Source organism: Limanda limanda, chromosome 6 (assembly GCF_963576545.1).
Source record: "Limanda limanda chromosome 6, fLimLim1.1, whole genome shotgun sequence".
Lineage (NCBI taxonomy): Eukaryota > Metazoa > Chordata > Actinopteri > Pleuronectiformes > Pleuronectidae > Limanda > Limanda limanda.
Genome location: NC_083641.1, coordinates 11,590,931 through 11,617,575, shown reverse-complemented (window position 1 = coordinate 11,617,575; position 26,645 = coordinate 11,590,931). Strand labels below are relative to the sequence as shown.

Here is a 26,645-nt window from a genome sequence, read left to right as displayed (position 1 = left end):
TCATCCCTCGTCCGTCTCCTTCTTTGTTGACACAGCACCGAGTCAGGCTGCGTCACATGGGGGCTCGTCCAATTGTGTTTAACCTTTTGAGTGTGACGTCAGAGGTTAGTGTTTAGTAGTGGTAGCAGCAGTGGCTGTGAGTGGTGGTTGTTTGGGAGAGCGACGAGTGCGGTGAGTAGTTTTGGTATTTGAATAAGCATTGTGTATCGTGGATTGTGTAGACGGGCAGTTGTGCTGGTTGAAGGGCTATGTTGTTATCGGTTGTGTGCCGCTGAGATCTGTTGTTTTGTAGTCACGTCAGTGGTAAGTTGCTGTGTTCTGTCCCTGGTAGGAGAAGAGCGTCTTCCCTTTGGAATTCGTTTGGGGGGTGGTTAATGTGGCGTGGAGTGGTTAGTAGCATTTGCTCGGGGACACTCCGTAGTTGCGGCGTGAGGTCGCCAGTTTCTGGTTGCCTTACCGGACTATCGGGCTTGGTGTTTTAAAGAGCCCGCCACAGAAGCGCCTGAAGACTAGGGGGGGAGCTTATTTAGATTTTGGGTAGGCAGTTAGATTGACAGGCCTCGGTAGCGCCGGTTGACTGGCAAGGCTGTGAGCTCAGTGGCGTTGTGGTTTTCTGATTGTGTTGACAGATTGTTCTGATGGCCGGTGTGGAGGATTTTCTTAGAGCTCCTTCGGAGGAGTTGTTGAACAGCTGTTCTAGAGACCAGCTGTTGAAAATCGTGGAGCATTATCATGCGCAGGTTGGGGATAAGAGGTCGAAAGAGGGCATTATGTTTAGCATAAAAACGCATTTGGTAGAAGCAGGGATTATCACAGAAACTTATGCTGCTGCTGATTTACCTGTTGCTATGGAAGCTAGGTTTTCTTTTGACCAGAACAAGGAGTTGCTTTTGTTGCAGATGGAGAGAGAGAGAGTGGCTCTTGAGAGAGTAAAACAAGAGGTTGAGGGTAAAAGACTTGAGCTGGAGGCGCGTAGGTTGCCTGCTGTAGCTATGGGTGTAGGCCAGCGTGGTCATCCTGCCCCTGGTCATGGGTTTGATGTTGCCAAGGATCTGCGTTTGGTTCCTCAGTTTAATGAACAGGACCTCGAGACTTTTTTCTTGCTTTTTGAGCGGGTAAGCGAAAGTAGAAACTGGTCAGACACTGACAGCACATTACTTTTACAGTGTGTTTTAATAGGTAAAGCACAGGAAGCCTACTCTGCTCTCACTGTCGCGGACAGTAGAGTTTATCTTAATGTCAAGGCTGCAGTGTTAAGGGCGTATGAGTTAGTGCCTGAGGCGTATCGCCAGAAGTTCCGTACGTGGGAGAAATCGGCTAAACAGACGCATGTGGAGTTTGCCAGGGAGCTGGTTTCTCATTTCACTCGGTGGGGTGCCGCCCTGAAAGTTGACACGTATGAAGCTTTGTGTGACTTGATTGTGCTGGAACAGTTCAAGATCTCCATCCCTAGCCACATTGCTGTTCATATCACTGAGCGTAGAGTGATGACTGCTGCAGAGGCTGCTGTACTGGCAGACGAGTATGTGCTTACCCACAGGGAAAACCGTGAGCTCTGTTCTCGTGATGTTGGGTACAGGGGGGGAAGCAGTATGTTTCGTGCAGGTACAGGGAGGGAAGCATTTAGTCCTCGCTCAGGTAGATCAGAATTTGCTACACGTGGTCAGATGGAGTTTGACTCAAACACATGCCATTACTGTGGGGGCAAGGGCCATTGGAAAGGGGAGTGTCCAAAAACTAAACGTGGAAGCGGTAGGGGACAGGTTACACCAGCACTGTTTGCTGGTTCTGTTGACTCTTCTGAGACAATTCTGTTTCTCCCTGTCAACAGGTGCAATCTGGAGTGAAAGGCAGTTTGGGGTCTGATTTCTCTGCGTTCTTGTCGGACGGCTTCGTGTCACTTGTGGGGAGTGACATCACTGTACCGGTAAAGATTCTGAGGGACACTGGGGCTTTTAATTCATACATAGTGAGCTCTGTCTTACCTTTTTCTGGAGATTCTGATACAAGGGACCAGGTTTTGATGCGAGGTATGGGTTTGAGTGTGTTCCCTGTCCCACTGCATAAGATGGTGTTCAACTGTGGGTTGGTCAAAGGTGAGGTGGTCATGGGCGTGCGGCCGGCATTGCCCATTGAGGGCGTGGAGGTCATAGTGGGAAATGACCTGGCAGGTAGCCGTGTGTGGGCGGGAACTCAGCCAAATCCCATTCCCCCATTAGTGACATCCTCATCCTGTGTTACAGGAGAACCCGATGAGAGTGCTCAGCGCTTCCCTGGGGTGTTTACTGCCTGTGCAGTGACACGGGCTATGGGCCGTGCAGAGTCGGGGCCTGAACCTGCATCTGAGCAGGAGGGGGCAGAAGAGAGGGTGCCTATTCCTAAATCCCTCGTCCGTCTCCCTCTTTGTTGACACAGCACCGAGTCAGGCTGCGTCACACTGGGGAAGAACTTCCTGAGAGTTGGTCCTGCGACTGCTGCAATGTTATCTAGTGCATATTTCGGTTGCTGGATTATTTGCTTGTGGGCCACTTGAAGAAGCACAGCTTTCAAGTTTTCTTGTGTTGGTACTGTTCTTACTCCCATGCGATCCATAAGATCAAGGAACTCATCTTCATCATCACCAACTAGAGCCTCTTGCAAAGCAGTGGACAAGAGATCACGCTCAGACTGACTAAGATACAACATCAGGGAGTCAAACAGTAAATCTGGTGAGACCGAATGTTCACCAAATGTGACTGCTGCTGTAAAGGCTTGAGCGAGCCGAGAAGGGAAATATCCATGGTCCTCCAATCCCTTGACCATTATTCTACCAACAGATCTCCATTCACCCTCATATCTCGACCCTCTGCTGCACAGTCTAAAAATTCTGTCCAGAATGCAGCATATACGTCCCTGGACACACCATCCACATCTGCACCAACTTCATCAATGAAGCTGAATTTCACAGAGTAGCTTAATATGGCTTCATTCTTGAATTGAGTTATCAGTTCTTCTAAGAGATTCACTCTGTGAAGTTTTACAGTCACATGCAAAAGTTCAAAAGAAGGACTTGGTGGGGCAGCAGGAACTGTTTCAGAATGAATAGGAGTTGAGGTGAATGTGTCAGTGTTTATGTGTGCGTCTTCTATTGGGAGGATAGGCTCAAATGGGACTGTATCATCGAAAACACCTAAAAATGCGTCACCTTGCATAGGGCCAAAAATGACTTCCGATGTATTGTACAAAGATGTAAGATCAATAATCTCAAAAGCAGTAGAGACTAACGCTGACATTTTGTTGGTACTTTGCCCATCTTCATCCACAGTGTGTGTTTGCTGTTTACTGTCTGGTGTTTTCTGTGTCAGCTGCTCAACATTTTCTGCTGTGTTTTTTTGTTGCTTGTCTGCGTCGGTCTGTTTATCAGCTCTCTCTCCCATTTCTGTGATGTCTTCTCTATTGGTCAGATGCTCTGTGAAAAGGTAAAATCTTAATACCCCAAATTTATGTGCCTCATAGAGTTCTCTCACACTAATACTGTCTTCAAGGTTTGCTTCCTGAAAGTCGACAATATCGTGACTAAACTCTTCCCACTTTCCATGTATCGATTTCTCATTTGGGAAAAATAGCCCCTTAGCATGTGACAGAATGTCTTTCTTTGTGGCTGTCTTGGAAATATCAATATCTGGTTCCTCCACCATTGCGTTTTCTCACCTGTCTCTTAGCATTTATCCAGCCTATCTCTATTTTTCTTGTCATCTTTGAGGCCCTTCTATTATTTCTTAGATGCATGTTAGAATGCTCTTCCTCAGAATCTTGACGTCTGTCTTTGTTGCTTTTTGTGTACATTTTTCTTTTTAGTTTTTCAAACATGGACAGTCTTTTTGAATCAACTCCACCTGTTGTCTGTTTTCCCATACAGAACCGCCTTGGAGCAATTCTATCACCATATGCTGGAATGTAGGCAGCCAAAGTGTCATCATCAATTTCTTCAACTACTGAGGTATCAATCTGTAATTAAAACAAAACAACACATCAAGACATCATCGTTAACTTAAGTGTAAGAGACTGGCTTAAAAATACAACTATAGTAAAACTATAAACTATTGTTATTGTTTATTTCTGTGTTGAAATTTTCCTCTCCCTGTTCTGAGACTTACACGATCCTGCAGCATTTTCTGAATATTCTCCTCAGGAATACCTCGACTCTGAAGAAATTTCCTCAGACCATCATCTTGTTGTAGGGGTGTATTTGAGGATGTAGCCATTGCTGGTTCTGTACAAATGTAGGAAAATGCAGAATCTATGGAAACAATTTTTTCATCAACAAATATTAACAAATTTAAGATGGTCGCATGAAAATTTAATCTATAATCTTTTGTAGTTGTTATTTATACAGAAGGATAGTCTGACAGTTTTAAGCGACGCTTTACGTCATGGCACTACAAGGGCAGCGCTGGAAGCGCAGCTTGCGGATCAGGAGCTCCGTAGATTTCTGGTAGCGACGGAACTCTCTCAGAGCCACGGACCCGGGCGTGTAACGGTCCCGAGCCGGTAGCGGTGAGGCTTCTTCACGCGGCCGGGGAACGGGGCGCTCTTACTGCAGCCCTGGTCTCCAGCTGCTTCCTGGGGGCTTTACCGTCATGTAATCCACTGATTTCAACAATGTAACTGTATTCTGAATACCATCTATTTTTTAAGAAAAGTTACTCGCGATCTCAATAGAAGGGTCAAATACATGCATTTCTCAGCCAACACGGGAGCCTTGACATCTACAGTGAAACTTCTTATGCAAGTTTATCCTCAAATGTAATTAGCTGTGTTTTAATTGTGTGGTAAACCTGGGTTTATCAACGTTAGTTAGTAAGCAGTGCAATTTTGCTTACTAGCTAGCTGCATCTTGCTAGCTAGCAGCTTACACTAGAATTGTTGAGGTCATTTTTTACCTTGCTTTTAAAATACTAGAACTATGTTTGATCCTCATATGTATTTCATATGAGAGGGACGTTCACTGTCTCCCGGAGAGGTGAACGCTCTGTGTTTTTAGTGTGGAAAGACGTGAGTTGTGTTCGTTTGTTAGCGGGTCATACGGACTGGTTTTGTTGTTTTCACTTTACATTAACACTTAAAGTTTAGTGCAGTGTAATTGTTTGCCGTGATAATTAAATGCCAGTGTGATAATAGATGACAATTTCAAACCATACAAACTGTCATGTTGTACTGTATTTAATAGAGGTTTACTTTACTGTAAAGTAGGTGTGGATGTGGAGTGAGGGTGGCAAGGCCTGTCATTATGGCTTGTGGACAAGTGTGGTTCGCGTCTTTCTGTGCTGGGGGCACGGAGTGTTCGTTTCTCCGGGGGACGGTGAACGTCCCTCGCATCTCCAGCGCTCCTCTACTGAGCCAATGCAGGTCTCGTGAAAAATTTTCCAAAGACTCGTACCCGAAGACCCAGTCGGGAAATGAACGACATTAATCATCCGGCTGCAATATTTACAGATTTGTATTGCTCATGTAAGCAGAGGTGCTTCATCAATATCAAACTCATAGTCAAACACATTGATTTTGCTGATGAAGTCACTGGACAGTTAATTAGATTCTTCTGCTTTGGTATTTATCACGTTGAAAACTTATTTAAATTCTGCTCCAGGAATGATGAGACGTTTCCCTTATGTGTCAAACTATCCCATTTTGATTATGATAGACCTGACAGAATTTCCTCCATAGGTATATATGTCTCTATATGTGTCTGTCCCATTGGTAACAGAAACACCTGAAAATGAACACACACACACACACTCACAGAGTATCCTCCACAATCTTCTCGGTAAAAGGTAATGAACTCTTTGTTTGCCGAGTGAATCGGAATTATTTTTCAATGACCACACAAACAGTGGCATTCTTCTTGTTCTTCTGTTAAAGCTCATATCAACACAAAATAATACATGACAAAGACATCGACATTAGGGACTCCACACAATGACATTACAAAATACATGGAAAATGCAATATCACATACAGTAGAGTGCAAAATCTTGATAGTGCATGTCCATTATGGTTGCTGCTGTGGGGAAAACTGCTTTTGAACCGGAATGGTTTGAGGGATAAAGCTCTGTAGGGTCTCTTAGTGGGTAGCAGTGCTCCTCTGCTTGTCAAGTGGAGACTATTGATAAGGTCGTAAATTGAGCATCGGCCTTTCTGCAGATCAGTAAACTCGTCACCGCTAATGTTTTGACATGGAATTGCAGACGTTCAGGGGAGCACAGGATATTAATGCAGTGTCGTCTCTCCACCTCATTACGTCTGATAAATATCAACAAATCTTATTGACGAAACCGAGGGGAGAAATATGTATGGGAAAGGGCAGACAGGGTGAGTTTCAAAACTTACAAATATTGATAATTACTATATGTTTTTCAAAGATAAGCTGTTAAAGTTGTGAAACAAGTGTTTTTTCCCATAACAGAGGATGGAGAAATATTTCTCTGTTTGCTCTAAAAATAGAAAGTCAATGACAGTGATTTCTGCAGTTCAGAGAGCATCCAAGAAAAATAACTCCTCTGAACCCTGACATGTTAAACGGTGTATTTCCTGCATCCAACTCAATGAATTATGAAGAATACATGTCAATGCTCCAATTAAAAATTGGATCATTGCCAGAACCAGACGCCTCTCAAGAGGAACAGGAAGCTCCATTTTTAGCACAATGCGAACGTTATGCTGATATTCGTACACAACATTTTACTCAGTGTCAGTGCTGCTGTTTAACTGGAAGCACTGCATGGATTTGTCATTTCCCAATGGATCAATATTTAAACACTTATCATCAGATAACAGCTTTGATGCACTGTTTGCTGCTATAGGCCCATCTATAGAAACACTCCATAGAAGAGACTTTTATGTATTTTCATCAAGCCTCACTGTCTGGAACAAGGGTTGCAATTGAAGGGATGCACACACACACACCTACAGCATTCTCACTCATCCTACTGGGACTTCCTCATATACTGTCTTGTAATGAGCAGATTGTGCAATTATTTCAGCGTATACGTGCAACAAGCCGGATAAGAAATCAATCTTGATAAATCGTTGCATACTGAGATAATCAATTCCTGACATTAGCCTGCAGGGCCGCCATGTGTAATTGCTGTCCTCGGGAAAAATCCCCCCGAGCTCTCTCCTCCTTTCACAGAATCCACCCTCCAAGCACGTTCCGGTCCATATCTCCACACATAACACTCCACAGTCATCATGATTACATTTATGCAGCACAAACATTTATTAATTATTGAACTGATTAGTGACTGTCTCTGTGGCTTAGTCACAGTCAGAACGCTGTCAGTCTTTTTGGGACGATATTTGCTAAAACATAAGCAAACTGAACCAAATAATTATGTTTGTGACATAGCACTCTTCACCCCTCTGATGAAATTGATGGTAAATATCTATTTCCCAAAGTGTTTTTGCTCCCGATTAATGTCAAAATGCTGCACCTCTTTCTTGGCAAATGGTCCATCAAAGGACATCAAATTTGCAGTTGCATCAACTTTATTACTGCTGTTTCTCAAATTCTTGGCTATAAAATCATTTACTCTACAATTTTTTTTCCTCGTATAAATTGTTCCTTGCGGCGAATTGATTAGTGTAGTGCCCAAAAACAAAGCAATAAAGGTTGGTTTATGTGCATTAACAACAGATGCAACATTTAACAAGGTTCCCAGTTAATGCTGACTTGCTTGTATATAAAGATGGACGACACATCTCCACTTCCTCTCACTGTCCATAAATAAAGCCACAATATCCCAGTCCTGTGTGCTGCCAATGATGTCATCTGGAGACAGTGACTGCAATGTAGTGATCGTGTTGTTCAGCTGCGGTTTCAAGGCCCCACTGATACAGTCTCAGCTTCAATCATGATGTTTTAACCCGTTTTAATAGCTTGAAATAACTGATTAAAACCAAATGTACTGGTTGGGGAGATTTATTTGATAAGTCTGATAAGAACTACCTAAAGTCACAGAAGCTAGTTTTACTCAAATCGATTTGAAGGTTGCTTGACCTTTTTTTTATTGTTAACATGGAGTAGGCAAGATTTTTAGTATATTTACCTAAACTCTAGCCAGCCACCAAGGGGCAAGCAATACTTGTTAGCTTCACTTGTGTGATGCCACCATGTCCTTCATCTTTATAGACAGTTTATATACAGTATTTGTTGTGTGTCCGGTGTGTTAGCAATGTTAGCATGAGATATTGTCTTGTTTAAATTCAGTCAATGTGATTATCTCACAATCTGCAGTCCTGCTCAGAAGTTCAATGTGGTTCATAAAATTAGTTTGCTACTATACTGTTTTGGCTCACTCTTTTCAGTAACCAAAAGCAGTAAGAATTTCAGATGGGTTAATTCATTTCTTCAGGAGCTGGTGCAGACCAAAACAGAGCAAAAACTAGAGCATTTGTGTGTCAGATTGACACAGCTCCATGAAAACACTAATGCTGGTCTCCTTCTGCTGTATGTGTTGTAGGGATTTCTGTCCACCAACTTCACACTGTAACATTATCGTAATAATACATGTTACATTTCCTCCAAGTGCTCAAAAAAATCTAATAATGTGGTTTTAACATAAATAATTTCCAGATCCGCAAAATCCTCTTTTAACAACTTTTCTTTTTGGCATGTGTAACTCTGCATGTTTACCATTGTACATTTAACTGACCTCATGCTAAAACATTTCTTTTTTCAATTTCATCACATTTTCAAAGCGTCTTTTTTTTCCCTCATATTGTGTCTGTATTGTTCTTTTCTTTGTCCTCTTCTTTTCTTGCCCTTCTGCTGAACTTGGATCTCAGTTTTGCTTACAGTTATGTTCTGCGTGTCCTCTGGAAAGTGTGCCACCCTGCCAACACATTCCCAACACACAGTCTCTCCTGTGTCCATCGCTCTCACACACATCACTACGCCCCCTTCTCTTGTTCCCTCTCTCCGCTGTCCCTCACCCTCTCTCACCCAGCCGCCCCTCTGGCAGCAGCCTGGTTTTTCTTCAGCTGTACCTGCTTCTGGCCTTTGTTGTGTCAAAGTGTTGCCAGCTGTCTCCTCTCTCTCCAGGCCTCTGGCTAACTATTCCTCGTGTCCATCCTCGTTGTCCCTCTTCCTCTCGCTGTCTTTCTCTTTGTGTTCTTTCCTTGTCACCTTCACTCTGCTCTTCTCTCTCTCTGCTTTCTCTTCTTTCTATCATCTCCTGTCCTAGACTAGAGATTTTTTTCTATCACTGGTTTGTCCTTCATCCGTTCCCCTCCTCTTCATCTTGTCACCAGTAAACAAAAAAGATGTATAGCTCAAACACAATTACATGGTAATAATGAAAGACTACAGCCTATACAATATGTGGGGTTTGCATAAAGGTGTACTTTGGTGAGTATTTTAAGTTGTTTATTGGTTTTTCTTGTTGTGAAAAAGTCGGGAAATAACACTTGACAGATTTAAAAGGTTAAGATTGACATTTGATTCGAGATAAATAGACTTTCAAGAACAAAAGCGTGATTGTATCAGTTGTATTGCCACTATATCACAGTGGCACCAACAAATACCTTTGGCCAAAACTAAAAAAGACCATTACCGGGGACGAATGCAGGTGCCTCTTGTACCTGATTAAATCCAAGGGCCCGTCATAGCCTCCTTCTGCTCTGATGCTGTAACATTGTGCGTCAACCTAGTAGCCTGGTAACCGCACATCCATCTCTGTCTTATAGATGGCAGATTGTAAAAAAAAAATCGTTTTTCAAGCCATGTAGGTTATTTTGGCAGCAAGAAAAGGTCAATTATATGGAAACATTCAGAAATGTTCACGCACAGTTTCACGCTTGTCATTCTGGTAATCTGATATCTGTCTTTCATAAAAGGGATCATGCACCGTAACCGTAAAAAACATGTCAAATCTAATTGGCACATGTGGGTACAGAGTCAAGCGTAACCCTCCCAGTATTGTGGATGTCAAAATAATTCACGTCTGCATTTCATTGATCTTTGTGAAAGGCAGTGATCAGTAATAAAAACATTACATTACTTTTTTTTTAACAAACAAAGAAATGGTCAAACGAATTTAATCAGGAACTTCAAGTCTCATTTCCCTCCATTCCTTAAATATCATCCTTTGTACAGTATTATAGTGCATTCATGTAGTTTACAATTGTCTATTGGTGGCGAAAGGCTGAGTCAATTTAGTGGAGATTCAGTGAGCATGAAACCTGAACTGTAAAATAACTGTAATCTTAGCTGACAGCCTCCACTGATTCAGGATTTCTGGCTTTCTATTGCTCTCTCCACTCTTTGAATCAACCAGTGGGATTGATCGTATCTTCTGCACTCTGCTGCATCCCACTGTGCTGTTAAGACTCTATTTCAGCCATAGGGTCAACTGAACTTGTATAGAAAGCTTTTTGTCCCCTGAAATCACATTTTATTGATCCACAAGAGAGGAAATTGAATTGTTACAGCAGTGAAGATTCCTGTCTGAACTTATCAGTCCCAGGTCAAAGCAAAACAACCTTGTTAACAATAGAAGAGAGTAATACCCTGTCCCAATCCCTCCCTTAGCCCTACCACTTGGCCAAGCCAGAACTTCCTGAATGTTTGACGAAGCAAATCAAGATGTGATAAAATGCTCATATATGTAAGTATGAAATCTTGCAAAATAACCACAAATCTACCCGTGAAAACGCAGAAGCATGCTCCGGCCTTTAGCCCTCAGCTGTTTCAGCAGTTGACAATCATGGTCACATGCTGGGATCATCATTTCTGGTGAATGCACAACAACATTTTGGACAACACCACTCGGTCTGCACCCTGGCTGTTCCTCCCTTGTGTGTGTGTGCGTGTGTGAGTATGAATAAGAACGAATGAACTCAGATTGCAAGTCTGGTTTAAGTGACAGTGATTGGCATGGCAATCTGGGCGTGAGCGTGGTTTCTACTCTGCAGATCCCTGGAACACCCGCAGCTGATTCTCACTAATCACCTGAAGCAGTTTAAGAACACTGGTTTATACAGATACTACTGAGTAGTCTCTCTCTGTTTTTTGTATCCCGTTCTCCTTTGGTTTGCTGACATCCTGTGTCTTTGCCTGCCTCAGATAACTATCTGCCTCCGGGATAGTTTGCCTGCCCGGCCTGAAACCTGCCTGCCAGTCATCTTTCTGCAATGCTGTTGACTGCCATATCATTGTTATTTCGCCGATCTTTTCATTGGCGAACCTGCTTAGTTTGTTAACCTGGTTCCAGGTCTTGGCCGGTTGACGGCTGAATCATCAACAAGCACACACTGACACCATGCTATGCAAGTCAACTATTCAAACACTACGCCATGAGTATAGTATACATTGTACAACGTTTTTGTCTTTTACTGACTGAATTATCCTATTTGACTCAGCATGATTTTCAGTTTGAATTCTAAAAAACTGCTTTTGCTCAATAAATTCTTAGAACTGAAAGATATGTGTGTGGAAATTGAGATAAATCACATCACAACTTCCATCTAGTCTGGAACACGAGTGGTGCTCCGTTTATTTAGCATCAGTTAGCATCAAAATCAAAACAAACAAGATGGCGTTAAATACCCCAGCATGCCCCGGGGTCCCGGACGTCATTACGTTCCCGTCGCGCCGGGCCCCTGACGTCCTCACGCCACCCGGCATGCACGGGGGTCGACGTCATCACCCACGCAGGAGCCTGACGCCGAACGTATTACGTAAACAATGGTGCAAACACATACTGAGCGCGGAGGTTGAATTATGTAAGTCCCCCACTCACTACACACGTCCCCCCAGAATTCACCATAGCAGACAAAAAATATCACCAAACAGGTGGTTGTATTAACCGGCCAAAACGACTGTGTTTTGGAGGGGGTGGAGGAGACACTACTGTGGCAGGTATCCCGCCTTGACAGGAGTGTGGGGCATGGAGTGTGGGAGGTTTGATGAGAAGGGGAACAGGGGGTGGATGCATAACTGGAGGCCGCCCGCGTCGTGGGGGCTGGGCTACTTCAACGGGCTTAGCCACGTCCAGATGAGCTGGTTTGAGGCGGTCAATGGAGAGTCGCTCCGGTTTGCCTCCCATGTCCACCACAAAATGTTTGTCCCCCTTCTCCAACACGCCAAATGGGCCCTCGTAGGGCGGCCGTAGTGGTCCCCTGTGAGCGTCGTGGCGAACAAAAACGTACTCCGCCTTCTGAAGCCCAGCGGGGATGTGCGACTGAGGGAGGCCGTGCCGGGAAGTAGGGACAGGTGCGAAAAGCCTTGCGTTGTCCAGTAGCGTGGCCCGCTGGGGAGCCGCAGACCAAGGGACGTTGGAGGTAGGAACAAAATCCCCTGGGACCCGCAGAGGCTGGCCATAGACAAGCTCCGCGGATGAGGATTGCAGGTCTTCCTTTGGTGCAGTTCTGATGCCCAGCATCACCCACGGGAGCTTGTCGACCCAGTTGCAGTCTTTGAGGCCAGCCCGAAGTGAAGCCTTCATCGACCTATGGAACCGCTCACAGAGACCGTTAGCCTGCGGGTGATATGCAGTCGTGCGGTGGAGTTTCACTCCGATGCTCTGGGCCACCGTGTTCCACAGCTCAGACGTGAACTGCGCACCCCGGTCAGAGGATATGTCCGAAGGGGTGCCGAAGCGGGCAACCCAGGTGCCGATAAATGCCCGTGTCATATCCACGGATGTCAGCGATGTCAGTGGCACAGCCTCAGGCCAACGGGTGGTCCTGTCAACCATGGTGAACAGGTAGGTGAAACCATGAGAGGAGGGTAGAGGGCCAACCAGATCCACGTTGACATGATCAAACCGCCTCTCTGGCACCGGGAACAACTCTAACGGGGCTTTAGTGTGTCGGTGCACTTTGGCCCGTTGGCACTCCAGACAAGTGGCAGCCCAGTCTCTAACGTCCTTTTTGAGGCCGTGCCAAACAAACTTCGCCGCCACCAGTCTCTGCGACGCTTTTGACCCAGGATGGGAGAGGCCATGGATGGCATCAAAAACGCGGCGTCTCCATCCCGTGGGCACGATCGGCCGAGGCCTGCCTGTGGAGACGTCACACAGGAGCGTGGTGTCAGCCTCCCCAAACACGACGTCCTCTATCCTCAAACCTGTAGTCGAGGTCCTCAGAGGGTGTAAGTCTGGATCTGTGGTCTGGTCCGCTGCCATGCGGCCGTAATCCAGGCCAAGATGGACTGCTCCTGCCACAGCCCGTGACAGGCAGTCCGCCACCTGGTTGTCCTTACCGGCCACGTGCTGTAAATCCGTGGTGAACTCGGAGATGTAGGACAGATGACGTTGCTGGCGGGCGGACCACGGCTCAGCCACCTTGGCCATGGCGAAAACCAGCGGTTTGTGGTCGACGAAAGCGGTGAAGTGTCGACCTTCCAGCAGGAAACGGAAGTGTCTGATGGCGAGGTAGAGACCCAACAGCTCCCGATCGAACGTGCTGTATTTCCGCTCGTTGGTGCGCAGTTGTCGACTGAAGAAAGCAAGCGGCTGCCAGGCCCCGCCTACCCACTGCTCGTAGACAGCCCCGACAGCGTAATCCGAGGCGTCTGAGGTAATGGCGATGGAGGCTGTGGCAGAAGGATGTGCCAGCATAGCGGCGTGCGCAAGGGCTGCCTTAGTGTCAGCAAAAGCCTTATCCCTGCCCTCAGTCCAGTCCACAGCGTGCATGGGCTTGCCTTTCAAGGCCTCGTGCAGGGGCTGCATGAGCTGAGCGGCTCGAGGGATGAACCGATGATAAAAGTTCACCATGCCGAGGAATTCCTGCAGGGCTTTCACGGTGAGCGGGCGTGGAAAACGTGTGACCGCCTCCACCTTTGATGGGAGAGGGACTGCGCCATCCTTAGTGACTCTGTGTCCCAGGAAATCAATGGTGGAGCGACCAAACTGGCACTTAGCAGGGTTAACAATCAGGCCATGTTGGTTGAGCCGCTCAAAAAGCACTCGGAGGTGCGACCGGTGCTGAGATTCGGACGTGCTTGCAACCAGAATGTCGTCCAAATACACAAAAAGAAAAGGCAGGTCACGTAAAACAGAGTCCATGAGGCGTTGAAAAGCTTGGGCTGCGTTTTTAAGTCCGAACGGCATCCTTAGGAACTCAAAAAGCCCGAACGGCGTAATCACCGCTGTTTTTGGAATGTCCAGTGAGTGCATAGGCACCTGATGATAGCCCCGGACGAGGTCTACCTTAGAAAAAATCACCATCCCGGCCAGGTGTGCTGAAAAATCCTGTATGTGCCGGACTGGGTATCGGTCAGGTGTTGTTGCCTCATTAAGCCGCCTGTAGTCGCCACATGGGCGCCAGCCACCACCAGGCTTGGGGACGATGTGAAGAGGTGACGCCCACGGGCTGTCGGATCGGCGGACTATTCCCAGGCGTTCCATGTTGGAAAACTCGGCCTTAGCCACGGCAAGCTTGGTCGGGTCGAGGCGGCGAGCACGGACGTAGACGGGTGGACCAGTAGTGGCGATGTGGTGCTCCACACCATGCTTCACGGCAGACGCGGAGAAAGTGGGCTGAGTGAGTGATGGAAAGCTAGCCAGTAACCGGTGGAAGTCATCCGGTGTGGACAGCATGCTAGACAGTCCCATGGAGCCAGCCCCGCCGAGTGTGCACGTATAAGAACAGAACGTGACGGCGTCGATCAAACGGCGGTTCTTTACATCCACCAACAGTCCATGGGCACACAAAAAATCAGCGCCAAGGAGGGGAACGGCGACCTTTGCCGTGACAAAATCCCAGCCAAACCGATGCCCCCCGAAACACAACTCAACGTACCTCAGTCCATACGTGCGGATGGGGGTCCCATTAGCCGCTTCCATCGGGGGCCCGTGGCTGTCGGTCACCATATCCAAACGGGATGCAGGCAGGACGCTCCTCTGTGCTCCCGTGTCGCACAGGAAACGTCGTCCGGAGATGTTGTCCCGGATAAACAGCAGCCTGCCGACGTGGCCGACACTCATGGCCACTACTGAGCGCCGGCCCTGGCGTTTCCCGACCCGCCGAACCTGCAGGGCGGCCGACATCTATAAGCCTTCGGTCCAAACTTCTCGTGGTAGAAGCACAAGCCTGAAGAAGACTGTTGGGGGCCTGAAGGTTGCTGCCGACCTGAAGACCGCTGCCGACGAGAAGAGGTTGCTGCGATGAGTGTGGAATCCTCCATGGTCACTGGATCGCCGTGCGGTGCCAGAAACGCGGCCATTACATAGCGCTCTTGACTCGCCACAAAAAATGTATCAGCCTCTTCAGCCAGTTGTCTACAGTCGGTGATTGTGGTGTTGGCCAACGCAGCTCTGACTTGGGAAGGCAGCTGACGCAGGAAAAGCTGGGTGAAAAGAAAATGGGGGCTGTGCTCCCCCAGGAGATCCAGCATATGGTCCATGAGCTCAGATGGTTTGCTATCCCCCAGTCCTTGGAGGGAGAAAAGCCTGCTGGCTCTCTCAGCGTCTGACAGTTCAAAAGTCTTTAACAGGTGAGCTTTGAGTGCCTCATACTTGTCCGTAGCTGGAGGGTGTTTCAGCAGACTCACCACCCGGGATGCTGTTGAACTTCAAAGAGCTGACACAACGTAGTAGAAACGTGTTGTGTCAGCTGTTATGTCCCGCAGGGCAAACTGCGCCTCCGTCTGGGCAAACCATGCTGAAGCTGATGCTTCCCAGAATTCGGGGAGTTTGAGGGCCACAGCGTGCACAGCCATGGTCAGGTCCCGTTTGTGAAAAACGTCAATCAAACGAACGTCAGGGTCACCAGTGTGGAAATTGAGATAAATCACATCACAACTTCCATCTAGTCTGGAACACGAGTGGTGCTCCGTTTATTTAGCATCAGTTAGCATCAAAATCAAAACAAACAAGATGGCGTTAAATACCCCAGCATGCCCCGGGGTCCCGGACGTCATTACGTTCCCGTCGCGCCGGGCCCCTGACGTCCTCACGCCACCCGGCATGCACGGGGGTCGACGTCATCACCCACGCAGGAGCCTGACGCCGAACGCATTACGTAAACAATGGTGCGAACACATACTGAGTGCGGAGGTTGAATTATGTAAGTCCCCCACTCACTACATGTGCTTATTAAGCAATGATTTCATTACTGTAATTAACTGTAACACTTCTTCACTTACTCTGCACTCAATCATTTGCCCATGCATCTTCATTTCATTTAGTTTAGTCACAGATACAGACGAGATTGTGTTTCACAACTTACAGAATCACTGAACCAAGAAGTAAAGGATAAACCCCCGATTTACATACTATTATGGGGCATGCCTATGATTAACTACTGGTGCAATCCTCATCTAAAACATTTTTAACATCAACCTGTATATCTTCTTCTCTTCACCTAACAGATGCCTAATGAGAAACAGGCTCACCTCAATTTGCAGAACTAATCACAGATACAATGTTAATACAGTTGTAGTAGTAGTAAGAATGGGCTGTACAGGTAATGACCTGGGAATTGGGCTGACAACAATCAAACCAGTAATGAGGCAAACCAGAAGAAAGTCCAGAGTGACAAAGCAAAGGGAGTCTGAAAGGAATTTTCAAGGAATTTTTCAGTGAGTTCAGGGAAGTATGGTGCGGCTGATGAGGCGGCTGATCGGATAGGAACTGAGTGAGGTGGTGACGGGCAAGACAGGGTTAGTTGGCTGATAAACTGGTATAAGGATCAACCAAAGAGTCAATACCACAAGGTATTATGATTTTCTGACAAGGAAGTGATCTGTCTTTAAATACTGCATCCAGGTGAAGTATCCGTGAAGAAGAGTCTGATGAAGAGCAGGTGTGGAGGCAGATTGGAGGGATGAGACTGAAACTAGTGGTTAGACCCAGCAATATTATTGTTTAATATTACTATACCAACATTGTATCATCATTAGTGTGATGTAATTCATTCTGTTTTTTTGTGATGATGAACACACTGTAAAAAAAGAAAAGCTGAATAAAGTTGTTGTGATGATCTATAGCTTACAATTATCTATTTATTATGAACAATTGATAAACATTTGGTGCAAACCTTTATAAAGCCAATAACTTAACTGCCATTATACACTGTAAAAAATACAAGTTGAGCAAACTTTAAAAAGTAAAGCAAACATCTGCAAAGCTGTTTTGAGTTTACTCAACTTAATGGCTTACGTGTTGTGTCAACCTAAAGTATTAAGTTCCCCCAAGGTTCTATCTTAAGTTGGTCTAACTTCACATAACTATTCATCTCTATTCATGTATCTAAGTTAAAAGTACTTAAAACATTAAACATAATGAACTGGAATGTGTGTATTCTTTTAGACTGAAAACATAAGTCCACGGCACTGCAAAGTTTTAGTTGAGAGAACTATAGTTTAAAAACATTTTTGGATATTCATGGGTAAGCAGTGTTACAGCAGAATCCAATACAACTGAGGATCATTATAATGTTTTTTTAACACAACATGCCTCCATACTGCTCCTATGGTGTCATCCAGGTGTCCAGAAGCCCCAACATTCATATTGGACTTGAAACAGTGTAATTTCTGGTTTCAGTGAACTATCCCTTTAAGCACAGGATCATTACCTCATACCATTTATGTATTAAGTCTTTTGAGAAACAAATCCAGCAGTGAAACACACAATACAGATTATTATAACATTTCATTTAGCTGGCGCTTTTATCTAAAGCGAGTTACAATAAGTGCATTCAACCATGAGGATACAAACCCAGAAAAACAAGAATCAAGAAAGTGCTATAAGTAAGTGCCATGTCAGTGCTACTTAATTGTTAGTTTTAAAATTGTATTCAAGGTATAGTCAGAAGAGTGTGTTTTTAGTTTGTGGCAGAAGAGGTGTAAGATCAGGTAGTTAAAACTACACAAACATATGACTAATGAAACAAACTGACAGGAGGGTTTGTGTGAAAACATAGAGTCAATCTTATCATCTGAAAACCTAGAGCACACATATACCTTAATAACAATTTCCTGTTTGACACTAGACGAAAAGCAGTATTATTGTCACAGTGAACCTCTACGGACAGGCCTAATCCCCTGCTGTAACCAACTGTTTCCATGATGTTACCTCGGCGTTCGCCAGTGAAGACAAGGTGGGTCTATCGGCGTTTGCGGACCTTAAGGGGGATTTGGAGAACAAAGGAGAGAGCCGCGGGGGGGCTCGCGCCGCCGCGCGGACCGATCGCGACGTGTGATCTAATTAGCATATGAATCGGAGTCCAGCCGCTGGCTAGAACCTCTCTCTACTCACCATTGGAGGAAACCACAGACCCTTGAAACTAATGTCACTCGTGATTGGCTGGTAGAAGTGTTGCTATTGGTCACCTTATGGGTCATTGCAGTGCACACGTGGGGTCACAGCATTCCGCACGTGGGGTAAGCCCCTCCCACACAATATTTATAATAAAAATGTATATATTAATATTTATTATTATTTATAAGTAAGCCTTTACCAAAAGCACTGCAGTTAATTAAAACTAAACATTCATGTGATGCTTGATGCTATAGGTGAACATATTGTACAGGGAACAAATGTGAACAAGGTATATGTGGAGTGAAAGCTTTATTTACATACAGCAAAAATATTGTACAAAATCTCAGGTGAGGCTTGAAATGTTTCTCTGCAGCCTCTGGGTCATGACTTCTTTGTGGGACTGTCTGAATCTTCTCCAGTGTGTAGACGTCTGTGGTGTGTAGCTGTGAGATCCAGTGTAGCTTCCAGTCTTATATGAAGTGTGGGACACAGGTCGGTGTGCTCCTGGCTGTGGAAGGATGGATCCATGTCATCTGTCCCGCTTCAATCAGCTGTAAACACATTCAGTAAAATTAGCACAGTTCAATGACAACATACACCTTTACATGTAACTGGAAAATTATTTAATGAATATAACCTTACCCTCTTTCTTCTCCGACAACTCCTCAATGCTGATGTAAGGTCTGGTCGGATCATACTGGCTCATAGTGTGTCTTTGTACGTCATGGACAGGCAGCTGGAAAACACCACATGTAACATGACTTTATTATTTATAAACGGAAATAGCCGCGCTGCATCACCGTTGGAAGATCCACAGCAAAAAAACACCAAAACAATTCATAAACAGTTACTTACATTCAATGGCTTAATTTTCTGCACTTTAAATCCGGACTTTCAGCGTCTCAGCCTAACGCCTCTTTGTTTGTGTGTGTGTGGGGGGGGGCTGAGGCTGTGAAAACATACAGAAAAAAGTCACGTTGATGAAAAAACTTAACGAGAACAAACTGTTACATCTAAGTAATTCATACATATTTACACATGCACTAGATCTGCTCCAGCACTCGATGCTGTATTCGTATTTTAGCAACTTTCTCGCTATCCCAAAGAGTGGCGGACATGCTTTCAGATGTACCAGTTAGCTTAGTGGTTAGCATGGCGTCTCTAGCTCACCGTAACTCAGGGACTGTGCGCCCGTCTTCTCCGCCTCGACTCGTCCACACCGGGCCCGCGGCTCTGCCTCCACACGCACTCATATTCTCCTCCAGGGAACAGCGTCGTGTCAACTTCAGCAAGTTATTTACCCCGAGAACAGAGTCACTCGTACGGGACAAGCTAAACACGACCCGCTTCCTGTCTGCGGGACACTCGACGCTGCTGCACGGCGTTTACGAGGCTCTGATTGGACGAGTCCATCAGCTGATGACGCGAGCGGGTGACGTGAGCAGCGGTTACTTCGTGGGATAAGTATTTGACTGAGGCCAGGTTTATTTTTTGTGGTGTTTAGTAAATTTACACACATGATTCACTCATGCTGTTCTGTGTTCGTAACCTTATAGTTGAATGCACTTATTGTAAGTCGCTTTGGATAAAAGTGTTGACTGTTTTAATGGAATACTGAGAAAGTTTAATAACAACAATTAGACAATTGAAGTTCAAATTATGAAGGAATTTAAGCTCTATATTGTGTCTCCTTTATATTTAAAATAATAATCAAACTGAGTGGAGATGTATGTTGTATCCAAACAGCCGGCTGCTGTGTTTTGTCACTGTGCAGTCCATGGGGGATTAAATATTACACTGAAAAAATAAATCATTAAATCAATGAATGTTTCATAGCAATTTTGAAAGTAGTGGTGAAAATGTACCATTTATAATTCATGGAACAGCTTAGTTTGCCATTGACATGTGAATTTGATGCCAGTATTTTGGGAGGACAGATATTTTTATGGAAAGCCAGTAGAAGTTTGGAGCTTACAGGACACAGATGATCATACCCAGCATCATTTATTTGCTGGTAGAGGTGTGGTTTACACTTCCTCTGTGCATTTAACCAGCACAATTGAAAAAGTGACTGTAATCATGCCACTCTATACAGTTGTTGAGATTTAGGATTGTTTTGGATGACAATAAAAATTTGAAATAAAGTGCATTGTTTCATTTCTTTTGACTGCATTGACCTTTGTTCGTGGTATACAATATAATTCATTATAGCACACTTACTTACTTAAGAACAATTTAAAATTTCAGGTTTAATATTTATTTTAAGCCTGGTTTACTCAGCCAGATAGTTTGTTGGTGCCTCTTACACATTGTTGTTATCTGCTCTCAGGGAAACTGATTTGCATTTGTGAAGCTCAGAGCATTGTCATTTGCATGTGAAAGCGTCCTCTAGGAGTTGGAGCAGGGGGGGTCAAATCTCAACAGCTCACAGGCTTGACAACTGCAGGAACCCTGAGCGTTTCCTTTGCTGCCTGCAGATACGTGTGAAAGTCGTTAACCGAAGGATGTGCCAACACTTCTCTGCGACACAGATTGACACAAACGCTTCTTTTCATGCAGTGTGACTTGAATAATGCACGTCTGAATGAACACTTGTGAAGTTGCCATGGTAACGTCTTCTTATAGTCTTCTGTGACAAGATGACGAATGTTTTCTGACCCAAACATGGGCTATTAATACTCTGCCATTACTGCAGCATCATGAATAATGATAAAGAGATGAAAACCACCTACAGTGTCATGATGATGAAGAGGCAACAGTCACATGTGTCATTTCAGTTGTTGCTATGCCCGTTCTTAACCTTCCTGTTTGGAATGGGCTGTTTTCTTGTCCTGTGTTAATGATCTGGACCTACTTCAGAATTATTTGATTTTTTTTTATGTTGTGTCCAGAGTTCTGTAACAACTGTATAAACAGTCTATGGTGGAGAGTGAAGCTAGAAAACTTGCGATGCGATCTTCCGACCAGGTTAATATATATATATATGTTTGAATTATTCATTTAACTGCTGTTATGTGTTATTTCAGATGTGTCCTAGCTGTGCTTAATTAAAATTCAAAATCACAAACACACTACGTACGTAACAGGAAATAACTCTGAATTTAAATGCTGAGTCTGATTCAAACACAATGTTTGACTTGTATTAATGAGCACTTGTTTTCTTCCAATCAAGACTATGAATATATTAATATATATATATACTTATATTTATCATCAAAAACATCCCACTGTATCCCATGAAGTTTCCTGCAAGCTTCCAGCAAATATAAGTATTTGACACATGTCCCCTGTTTTACTGCAAACAAACGACAACACTGAAAAGTTCAGTGGAAGTTTAGCTCAAAAGAAATCTGCAGTCGTTTCAGTTTCAGCAATTTATGCCAGGAGCTGAATTATTAAGGTCTCTCATCGCCTCTCCACTTCCTCTCCTTTCCTCTCCTCTCCTCTCCTCTCCTCTCCTCTCCTCTCCTCTCCTCTCCTCTCCTCTCCTCTCCTCTCCTCTCCTCTCCTCTCCTCTCCTCTCCTCTCCTCTCCTCTCCTCTGCCTCTTGTTCTTGCCAACCATTACTCTCTGTTGAGCAACCTGACTAACAAACCACTGCAGCACTCGAACACACACACTGCACACACTCACACTGAAGAAGAGAAGTGGCTCACCCAGATTCAGCACTTCAATGAGTCACGTTGGGAAAAAAATATATGCAAGGAGTGTGTGCAAAAAGAGAGGAGGAGTTTGGATATATGGTGCATCTATATGAGTGTGTGTGTGTGTGTGTGTGTGTGTGTGTGTGTGTGTGTGTGTGTGTGTGTGTGTGTGTCTGGCATCTCCTACTGTAATTTGGCTGCTGAATGAAGAGTTGGACAAAACAAACATGAATCCAGCGTTTGCCTCTCTATCACAATGTCCCTTTCTCCCTTTTGTCTTTCATTATTTCTGTTTTTGTTTTTTATCGATGCAGGTGCACTTTGATTTCACAATAACCGTCAACTTGACTGACAGGCTATAGAGGCCACCATTCATTAAATACGTCACCACACAGTGTTTGTGCCCAATGTAGCAACTTATCCACAGATGTTTCACGACACGACTCCTGCTGCAGGGATGAATAGGTATATAGGAGCTCTACAATTTACAAACAAGTTAAGAAACATTCAGTATGAGTCATAAAAACTGATTTTGAAGAGAAAAGAAAACAATTTGACCAAAACGTTAAACTTCAAGAATAATTACACTGAAAATCTGCACACAGTAAGAACTTTTCAAATTAGCAAAACTGAATTCTGTAGAGATCATGTGTTTTTGTTAACAGCACCTTGACACCATCGTCAGCTCTTATCACCAGAAACTCTCTTGACGTCTTTGTATGTGTGTGGCTCTGTTTTTTTTTCATTTTTGCATCAGTCGCGTGTCAGAAGCGTCAACCCCCCCACATTTTTTACCAGGGGACAAGGTGGAGAAAGTCCTAGATTATTAGAATAGTATGAAGGCTCTCACGCAGACATTTGCGTTCACACATGCACCTCCTCCAGTGAAGGTGCGGAGAATCTCTGGAGTTTGAGTGCATGTCTAAATGCAACTATAGGGATGAATTTATTTCAAGAGATGTGCAAGAGTTTCTGCTACACTTTATAAATCCTGCATTCACAGCACTACATTTAAGGAGACAAAAGCGGTACAGGGTTGTGTTGTTACGTTTCTTTGTTTCTGCAGGAGGGTGGGGCCAGTCAGTCACTCAGGTACCATGTGAGAAATCCTGTCAGCATATAAATCTGTTCATTTTTAGGGCCTGAGCACTGACAGGCACTGACAGACATGAGGCCCAAATGAAATTGTTAGGATTATTATTATTATTATTTATTTAGGCAAATTAATTGGCTTTTTGAGGGCTTTAACATGCTCAAACTCTAATATATAATTAATTTAACTTGAATATTTGAGTTAAATTAACTAAATTTTCTTAATTAATTTAACTAAAAAATTTAAATTTAACTCAATATTTGAGTTAATTTAACTCTGATATTTGAGTTAATTTTTACTAAATCTTCTAAATTAATTTAACTCAGATGTTTAATTATTTATGTATTTGTCATTTCATTTTTATATTATTTTTGTATATTAAAATGAGTAAACCTAAACCTAGTCTCCTCCCTTCTTAAATCCACAGAGACTAGATCCATGTATTTATTGGTTACGCAGCGCTCCATAGCCTGTGGAACCCTTGTTAAATTTTGTATTTTATTTTCAACATCAAATTAAATTAATATAATTAAACATTATTTTGTCTTTGAGTTGTGTTATACAAACTAATTATAAACATCAGAAAAAAACATTCAGGTATACACTGTACTTTGAAGGTTGCAGCTAAACTAGATTAATTGACTTTGGAAAACTTTTTTTAAATGTGTATGTATGAATATTTCTTTAAAATGTATGTATTTACTCGGACCTTTATATCATAAAAAAGTCAAAGCCTGGATCGACTACTGTGTGATAATTCTGTAAATTAAGGTTTTGTCATGTCCTTTCATCAACCCTATTTATTATTTATCTTCTTCTTACTTCAGCACAGCCTTCTATTTTTTTGTTATCTTTCCTGTTCTGCCATTCATCTAATTAACTCCCTCTTCTTTCTCAGAATTTTCTTTCCTCTCTTTATCTCTCTCCCTTCTCTCTGTCATTCTGTCTCTTTTTATTGTCCACTCCTGTTTTCTCTTTCCCTTCAACCCCTGTAGCTAAATCTATGTGCCAGTGTGCATTTGTGTACTTGTGTGGTTTGTGTACTCACATCCAGGGTGTGACCTTGTTCAACCAACCGTATCAGAGCTCTGCTTTATTTTCCCAAAGGTGTATGTCTGTGTGTGTGTGTGTGTGTGTGTGTCCATGCTAATGTGCAGCATTTGTTCTTGTTCATTCAAGCATATCAGTACTTGTCATAATTTTACAGGTGTATATGCATGTGCACTGCAATCTGTCGAGAAATAAGGTTTAACTCAAAACAATTTGGACTGTCAGTGCAATAAAATCACACAATTAACATGTTCTAAGAATAAGACACAAATAAACATATAAAGGAAAAAAACATTTCTACATTGACAGAGCCCATGCTTATTTGAAGCAGCCAAATTTGCTTGCTTTGAGTGCAAGCATTCTTAAATTTACATAAACTTGCCTTATATACATATGGGCATCTTTGCAGTGTGGAATCAGATTGCCTTAAATACATTAGCAATATTATCTAATTAAACAAAATAATTCAATTAATAGTACAATATTTATTTCTATTCAGATGCTAAGTAGAAACCTTTTGTCTAATGTTTTCCTTGTGTAAAGTACAAAAAATGTGTTTGTGTGTGTGTATTCGCGTGTGTGTGTGTGTGTATGTGTGTGTGTGTGTGTGTGTGTGTGTGTGTGTGTGTGTGTGTGTCTGTCACCTGCAGGGGCAGTCCATTCAATTTTGCAGGTGTGGGAGAAGGGCAGGTCACCAGTCAGACATTGTTTAGTCAACACACACCATTCTGATACATGCTGCCTTCAAACGGGTGTGTGTGAATGCCCCCCCTCTTGTGGCGTTCACGACCTCGGACCTGTGAATTTTTGGAAAGCCGATGAGTTGTGAAATGTTTGCTGATGTTTTCAGAGATGGTGAAGGCCAGGGAAGTTAATTTTTTGGTTGGTGAAAAGTTAATATATTGTCTAATTTTAGTTGTAGACATCAACTTTTAAAAAAAAATGTTATGTTGGAGGAAAAAGTTGTTATCCAAAGGGTGTCTTTCCTGCAACACCTACCATATTTTTAATTTTTGCATCAATGTACACTGTTCTCAAGACTTACCTACTTGACATACACACAGCTGCTGGAGTTAGAGGAGTTAGAGTGGGTTGCTTCTGTATAATACTTCAATGGGACCAATGGGCATTAAAACCTTCTCGTCATGTGCAACTTCAGCTCTGTTGTCAAGCAACAGCAATAACAGTGAGACGAGCTGGTGGCATCAATCTGTAGACCAGACAGTCTCATTTCAGTTCAGCCTTCGCAATCTTCAGTTGAGACACAGCTGAAGAGTGTTGCTCGTAGATGCACTGTGCGAATGTGCATGTGTGTGAATGGGCGAATGGCAAAACTGTACTGTCGAGCCATTTGAGTGGTCAGCAAGACTGGAAAAGCTCTATAGATATCTCTATAAAGACAGACCATTTAACTCCTGCAATAATAACATATTATTGTTATTGTAGTGTACAGTGATAAAGATACGATTTTGTTTGGACTGGTAATAAGTGAAGTTATTTTCCTCAAATAATGCTGTGTCCTCAAAATGTCTTTGTGTCCCAGATGTAGCCAGGTGGTTCCACAACATACCAGGACCAGCGTATAGCAGGAGGCTGCCGGGGAGTGAGGGATCCTTTGCCAAAACAACAGCTCAAACACAACGCTATAGAGATTTGTTCCCTAATTATGAGAAGTGTGAAAGATACTTTCAGTTCATTATGAAACTGTTGCGGGTCAATTTAATTACCACAGTCTGGGTAATTAATTGGAAAGCCTCGCTCTGAATGGCTTCCAGCTGCAGTAGTTCCTGCAGAGAAAAGAGGCAAAAAGGTAAAGTATCACATGAGCGACGACTGAAGTTGTGGAATTCCCGCGTGTGTGTTTTGATGTGCTTTAAAATTTGATGCGCTGTGAAATGTGAAGCTGTATGGCAGGCTCTCCCTGTAAATAAGAATTTAATTAGTCGAGTAAAGATAAAAGCAGAAGATAAAACAAGCTGATGAAATTTGTGTGTGTGTGTGTCAACATCCAGTGCTTTTGCAAAGGAATATGTACAGTGGGTTCATAATGTTTATGTTGGGAAAACTATAATCAAGCTCTAAAGCATTTGCTTTTAGGAGGGTTAAATCATAGACTGTAAATATGGATGATGCGTCTCCACTTCCTCCCACTATCAAGAAAAGAAGCCAAAATAGCCCTGATATGAATGCTGCCCTCTTGGCATTGGCATTGGCAATCCAAAGACACATAATATGAGTTTCTAGAACAGATTTTTGTAAATATGTGCTTACTACAAGCCAAAAGATTGATTGATTTAACATGGAAAAGCAATGCGAGACCAAGTATTAGACAGTGGTTCAAAGAAATGTCTTTGTGTCTACCTTTGGAACAGATTACCTATACACTCAGGGACAAAAAGGAGATGTTAAAAAAAAAATGAGATCCATTCATAAATTGCATAAGGGACAAAGACTTGTCTTTTATGCTTGGCGAAATTGGGGAGGGATAATGATAGCCTCTGCATTCAGGGTCATGTGACAGACCTGCGCCTGTCAAATGAGGAACTATAATGTGCCCCCACTTTTCCCTTCCCACTTATTTTTTTTAAAATTATTTATATATTTATTATTGTATAA

At 43.6% G+C, this 26,645-nt stretch overlaps 1 long non-coding RNA gene across 1 annotated transcript; it reads right to left on the bottom strand.

Moving 5' to 3' along the window:
* Nucleotides 1-18,534: 18,534 nt before the first annotated feature.
* LOC133003481 (uncharacterized) lies at nt 18,535-20,036 on the bottom strand. The gene is made up of 4 exons (XR_009678288.1): nt 19,413-20,036; nt 19,098-19,191; nt 18,885-18,978; nt 18,535-18,793 (listed from the first exon to the last, which is right to left on the bottom strand). It is a non-coding gene; the product is annotated as an uncharacterized LOC133003481 (long non-coding RNA).
* Between the last annotated feature and the right edge of the window lie 6,609 nt (nt 20,037-26,645).